Source organism: Myotis davidii, unplaced genomic scaffold (assembly GCF_000327345.1).
Source record: "Myotis davidii unplaced genomic scaffold, ASM32734v1 scaffold101, whole genome shotgun sequence".
In the NCBI taxonomy this organism is placed as follows: domain Eukaryota; kingdom Metazoa; phylum Chordata; class Mammalia; order Chiroptera; family Vespertilionidae; genus Myotis; species Myotis davidii.
The window spans coordinates 205239-211658 of record NW_006292290.1 but is presented as its reverse complement, the minus strand read 5'-3'; positions in this window follow the sequence as shown (position 1 = coordinate 211658).

Genomic DNA, 6420 nt, shown 5'->3' with positions numbered 1-6420 from the left:
TCTCTTTCTGGCTCTGGGCAACCTGAATGAGTTCTAGAGGTTGAAGGCTCTATCAGTCCATAGGTCCAGGACTCCTTAGCCAGAGCCTGGGTCTACTTTGAGTTTCACACCTTTATTGTCTCTGCTCTGAGTTGTATTCCCTCCCCCCATAGATCTGTTCCTTCAGTTGTCTGTTGCCATACTCAAGTCAATAAGACACGTGCACAGTTCCTCTGGTATGTGACTCCCTATGAGGTCCTAGAGCGTCTGGCATGCAATTCATTGTGTGGCCCTAGCACCCTCGGCAGGGTGGCATTCTAGGTTCCTCTGGTGGGCACTTGCTGTGCCATCCCGTGGTCTGAGCTGGGCAATGCGCTGGGTTGTGAACTCACAGCGTGGTCCTAGGAACTGAGTTGGGAGGGGAGAAGGGTCCCTCTGGCATGCACTGACAGTGTGAGGTCCTGGAGTACAGGGTCCTGGAGCATGGGAGAGGCATTATGGTAGCACTCTCTGTTATGCACTCACTGTAGTCATCTGGGAGCCCTCAGCAAGGTAGTGCGCCACTCTGCAGGGGTGGGGTGGTGGTCCCTTGCAAGTTATGTCTGGTAAGCTACTCACTGTGTGGGTTTGTGTCTGATGCCAGTCTTGGTGTTGGTGTGGCTGTGTTCTTGGCCTCTTCTGCTCCCCCCTTCAAGATGGCATGGTGTCTTCACCAGAGCTGTGCCTGGCCTGGGAGTTCCTGTGGAGATACAGAGGCTCCCCATTCAGGAGAACCTGATCTGCCAGTCCCTGAGACTCCTGTGAGATCTAACTTCCCTTACACACACACACACACACACACACCCCACATGTCCAAACACTCCCCTCTCACTCCTTTGCTCACTCACTCTCTCTCTCACTGCCATACTGATGGCCACCATGTTGGGATTCCCTCTCAGCATTTTCTTATACTGTTCTTTAAGCCAGAGTAACCTTCTATCCCTTAACACTCTAGAAATTCCTTCCATGTTTTTAAACCCTCTGTGAAGTATCATTGTCTCTAAGGATTTCTCTTTTCTTCCTGTTAAGGCAGGGTTAAATGATCTTTTTAAAGCATTTTAATACATTTTGTGGATCTTTTAAATTTAGAATATTTCTTACTATACATGTAATTGTGACATACAATTTTTCATCCACAGTGCTAACCAAATAGTAAATGCCTAAAAGTTCATGAATCAATGAATTACTATGCCTTTATAGTTATTCCACTGTTATGTTAGATAAAATAATAAAATAAGTAGGGTAAAATTGCTTTAATCACTTGCCTAAAATTTGTTTAGCACCTGTCAGCCTGCTGAGTGCAATGACTGAACATCCAGTCAATAGTTACTAAACTATCAAACAGTGTACAAATGCTTTCATTTTTTACCTACTTTTATTTTCTACATATCTTTATCCCCGAGCTTTTGTTATCATATGAAGAATTACAACTTTAATGTGTATATCAACAAATGTATAGCTCTCAGTTTTGGAATATGCTTCTCACCTCTACTACCTAAAATCATCAAAAGGGCATATGGCTTTAGTCACATGGCTGATGCTTCCAGAGGAAAAGGAGCAAAGAGGGAAAAATAGAAGAATGGGAAAGCAATTTCAATACCTTTTAATAGGAGCAGGAGAGTTAATTTACCAAATAATGATAAAACTATGAATATTAATATGTACACAACTATAAAAGAGGACAGAAGAAAAACTGGGGAATAGGAAATCATTAAGAAGTAACGGAAAACACTGGTAGAATGACAACCAAATGAATCAGTGAATTGAAAGTTCAGGCTATAAGATTCCCCTAGTTTTTTAAATAAAAATGTTAAGAGAAAAAATAGATATAATAGGGTGAAAATCTATATTAAAGAGATTACATAAATATAACATAAAATAATGGAATGTAAGAGTATTTTAGTAGTAATGACCAAAAATTTTCATAGTTATAAAAGTTATAAGACCTCATATTGAAGGACTTCATAGTGCAACATAGGATATGTAAGAATGACTCATATAGAAAAATTCTAAATGAGGGACAAATATCATATCACCTGTGGGAACTGCAACTACATACATCACTAGGAATCTGTGTCAACATTAATTTTTGTTCTAGAAAAACTTTTCCCAGGGAAGTTTGTAAACTAATAAATATTTCACTGTTCACATTAAGAAATTCCAGCATATCAGTTTATCTGAGATAACATCTAATCACCTGGTCAAACAGATAGATCCCTTATTAAGCAAAGCTTTACTTATTAAGACTCTTCAGAACTCTCACTTTGCTAAATCCACCAATGCTAAACTAGTTGTTTGTATGGAAAAATAATATTTTTTTAAACTCAAAAGAATGTCATGATACACTTTCCAGAGAGTTTGTTATTCTATATAGTTATTAAACCTACGATATTGTGATCATTTTAGTGATATAAAGTTGTATTAAGATTTTAAAATATTAATCCCAGAAGTTTATCTCTTTATATATTCACATTGAAATATTTAAGACTACACTTAAAATATATTATTATTATCAGGCATTTTGCATTTTATTTTAAATTCATTTAGCTCCATCTATTCCTTTAAGTGTTTAAAGAGATATTATAAGAATATTCATATAAGTGGAAAAGTTTATTTTCCATAAAATCATCATTTTAGTTTTAATTAAATAAAATTAACTTTCTTTAGGTCAAAGTTCTCCTGTTATTCTAGGACTTGTCATAAATTAATTTCTCAAGTATTGATTTAAGAAATAAGAAAGAACTATGGATTTTATAGTAGAACCCTCCATTCTGTATCTGGCTCCATTAAAAACAATTCTTAGATTTCTGTTAATTTTCTCTGCTTCTTGGGGATCCGGTTACCTTAAAAAGAATTGAGGAATTAAACTCTAATTTTAATTGATATGAGCCCAAATCACCTCTGGTAAAACAGTTTATTAGCTTTGTAAACAATTACTGATTTATTAAAATTATCATAAAAGTGAAGTCAGGAGTTGAAATTTTAATTGTGAGTTTTCCATTTTCATTTCAAAATTAAAATCCCAATGTCCCATGATATTAAAAACTTCATAGGTTTGCTATATGCACTGGTGGAACATTTAGAGGGAGAGTGAAGAAATATTTTCATCTATCAATCAAATAATAAAGGGTAAGTTACATTCCCTTAATTCATTAAGAGTTTGAATAAAACAAAAAGCAAAAAGGAAGGTTGAATTCTCTCTCTCTGCCTAACCTTTGAGCTAAGACATTGGTCTTCTCTCCTCTTTGACTGGGTCTTATATCATCTGCAGTTCTAATTCTCAGTCTTTGGACTCTTCATGCTAGAATTCACACGATTGGCTTTCACAGTCATCCAGCTTGCAGGTGGCACATTGCAGGACTTCTAAGCTCCATAATTGTCTGAGTCAATTTCTTATAATAAATACTAGAGGCCCAGTGCATGAAATACGTGCACTGGGGGGGGGGTTCCCTCAGCCCAGCCTGCCCCTCTCACAGTCCGGGAGCCTTCAGTGGATGTCCTACTGATGGCCACAGTCTGGCAGCAGAGGCTTGGAGCAGGCGTCCCGGGGGTGTGTGTGTGTGTCTGGTGGGGGCCTGCCCCCAGGCCAGGCTGGCTTTCCTGCTCCCGGATCGCCATGGCGACTGGGGAGCAGGCTCAGCTGGGGACTGCCCACAGGCCAGGCTTGCTTTCCTGCTCCCGGATCCCATGGTGACCAGGGAAAAGGTGCACCTGGGGGCTGCCCGTAGGCTGAGTTTGCTTTCCTGCTGCCATATCAGGCCCAACTGCTCTCAGGCCAGGCTTGCTTTCCTGCTCCCAGATCACCATGGCAACTGGGGAGCAGGCAAAGTTTGGGACTGCCCACAGGCTGGGCTTGCTTTCATGCTCCCGGATCAGTCCCAGTTGGGGGCTGCCCTCAGGCCGGGCTTGCTTTCCTGCTCCCTGATCAGGCGCAGCTGGGGGCTGCCTACAGGCCACACTTTTCTACTTGCCGATGGCCGGATCACCACAGCGACCCAGGGCCCAGCGGCACTTTCCTGCTCTCCAATAGTCATAGGATTCCGTCTTGGGGTGGGGCTTAGCAGTGTGGGGCTTAGGTGGCACAGGGGTCCTGGCTTGGGGGCTCAGGTGGCACACAGGGGTCCTGCCTGGGGGCGGGGCTTATGCCCCACTGCCCAGGGCTGCACATGGGGCCCAGATGGCAGCTGTCCCGCCCTGCCTGTAGTATAGGATAGAGGCCTGGTGCATGGGTGGGGTCAAGCTGGTTTGCCCTGAAAGTGTCCCGGATCAGGGTGGGGGACCCGCTTGGGTGCCTGGCCAGCCTGGATGACGGGCTGATGGCTGTTTGTAGCCGGTCACACACCCTTCAGGGTGGGGGTCCCCACTGGGGTGCCTGGCCAGTCTGGGTGAGGGCGTGAGAGCCATTTTCAGGCTGGAGGGCAACTTAAGCTCCCCGCCTCTCCTTTTTTTTCTTTTTTTTATTCTGGGATTTATTTACCTTCTATACCTATCACCAGAGCTGAGAGCCGGCTCCAGCTCTGAGGGCTGAAAGCAGTTTTCTGGGTCTGTTTGGCTTCTATAATTGAAACTCTGTTGCCATCACAGCAGCTCTAAGCTCTGAGGTCGAAGCTGGCTGAAAGCAGGTTTCTAGGTTTGTTTAGCTTCTATAATTGAAACTTTGTTGCCATAACTGCAGCTCTAAGCTCTGAGGCTGAAGCTGGTTGAAAGCAGGTCTCTGGAGCTTGTTTAGCTTCTATAATTGCAACATAGTTGCTTAGAGTGCAGCTCAGAGGCTGGCAGCGGCAGGCCGGGAACGTTGGTTTCCTCCGTCACTGGAGCAAGCAAGCCTCTTGTTCATTTCAGCTGCCTGGCTGCCAGCTGCCATCCTGGTTGGCAGTTAATTTGCATATCCTGATCATTAGCCAATGGGAAGGGTGTCAGGCTTATGGTCAATTTGCATGTTTCTCTTTTATTAGATAGGATTCATATTTGCTTGTATTTCTCTGGAGAACCCTGACTAATACACTGTACCATATGTTACCTCTTCTTTTGTCAAATTTTAGAAATCATCTTGACTGTCTAATTTTAAATTAAATTTATTGGGGTAACTTTGGTTAACATTTTATAAGTTTCAGGTGTACAATTGTGTATTTATCATCTGTATATTGCATTGTGTGCTTATCTTTCAGAGTCTAATCTCCTTCTATCATCATATATATGACTCCTATTGCTCTCTTTGTTCTCCACTACCCCACTTCTCCTTGATTTGTACTTATCAAAAGCTAGTTTGTACCCCCAAATTGATGTTTTCAACCACTGTGCTCTGGACAGAATTACTTACCTCAAAGTTGTGTTTCTTTATGTATAAAATAGGGATAACACAACTATCTCAGAACCTTGTGTTAAAGAGTTGCAATAATACAGTAAATGAACCAGGGTGTTTGATTCTTAGAATATAGGTAATAAATGCTTCTGCAGTTTAAGCCCTAACATTTTGTTTCCTATAATTTTAAGAGTTCAGTAGTTGAATTAACCCAACTGTACTGCAAGCACATTTTTATTCAATAACTTAAATGCTGGGGTCCAGCCCCAGCAGGTCCAGAGGTCCCCAAAGGTGTGGATGGAGTTGGTGAAGAAGGAATGACACGGAGACAGCGTTCAGTTGATCAGCAGCCTTGCCAGGATCTCTAGCCACAATCTCCAGCCAAGTTCTGTGTCCATGTTCTCTTGCTAGGTTCTCCAGCCACGTTCTCCAGGTTCCCCAGCCAGGTTCTGTAGCCATGTTCTCTCACTAGGTTCTCCAGCCAGGTTCGGTCACCAGGTTCTGTAGCCGGGTTCTTCAGCCAGGTTCTGTCTAGGTTCTCCAAAAAAATTCTGTAGCCAGGTTCTGTCCAGGATCTTTTGCCATGTTCTCTCGAGTGAAGTTCTTCTGTCTCTAAGTTCTGTGTTCTAAGTTCTGTGTCCTGTTGTCTTGTTGCATCTGTATTTATACCAGTTGATTCTAATCCTATCAATCTCTATTCCAAAGGTTAGGGCGTTTCTTATCTCCATTCCAGGGAGTAAAGATTATGTAGCTTAAGCATGATTATTCATAGTTAAAGAGATTAATTACCTGCCTGGCACTTAGTGAAGGGATTTTATTCCCTCCCTAACTTCAGGGGAAAATCTCTACCTGGGGAAACAACCTTTCTCGGAGAGGTGACCTTGGTTAAAACACATAGTGCCAAGAAGGTGAGAAAATATATTAGGAACAGTATGCCATATATGCCAGGTCCCTTGAAACAGCAAGGATGGACTGGCTCCCGGCAAATTCCCCCTTTTTTATTTTTTAAAAACAGGCATTAAAAAGAAAAATCCCAAATGCTCTCTTGTATCCATTTTAAGAGTAGGATTGGCGCTTTTTGCTATTACCTGAGTCCTGAT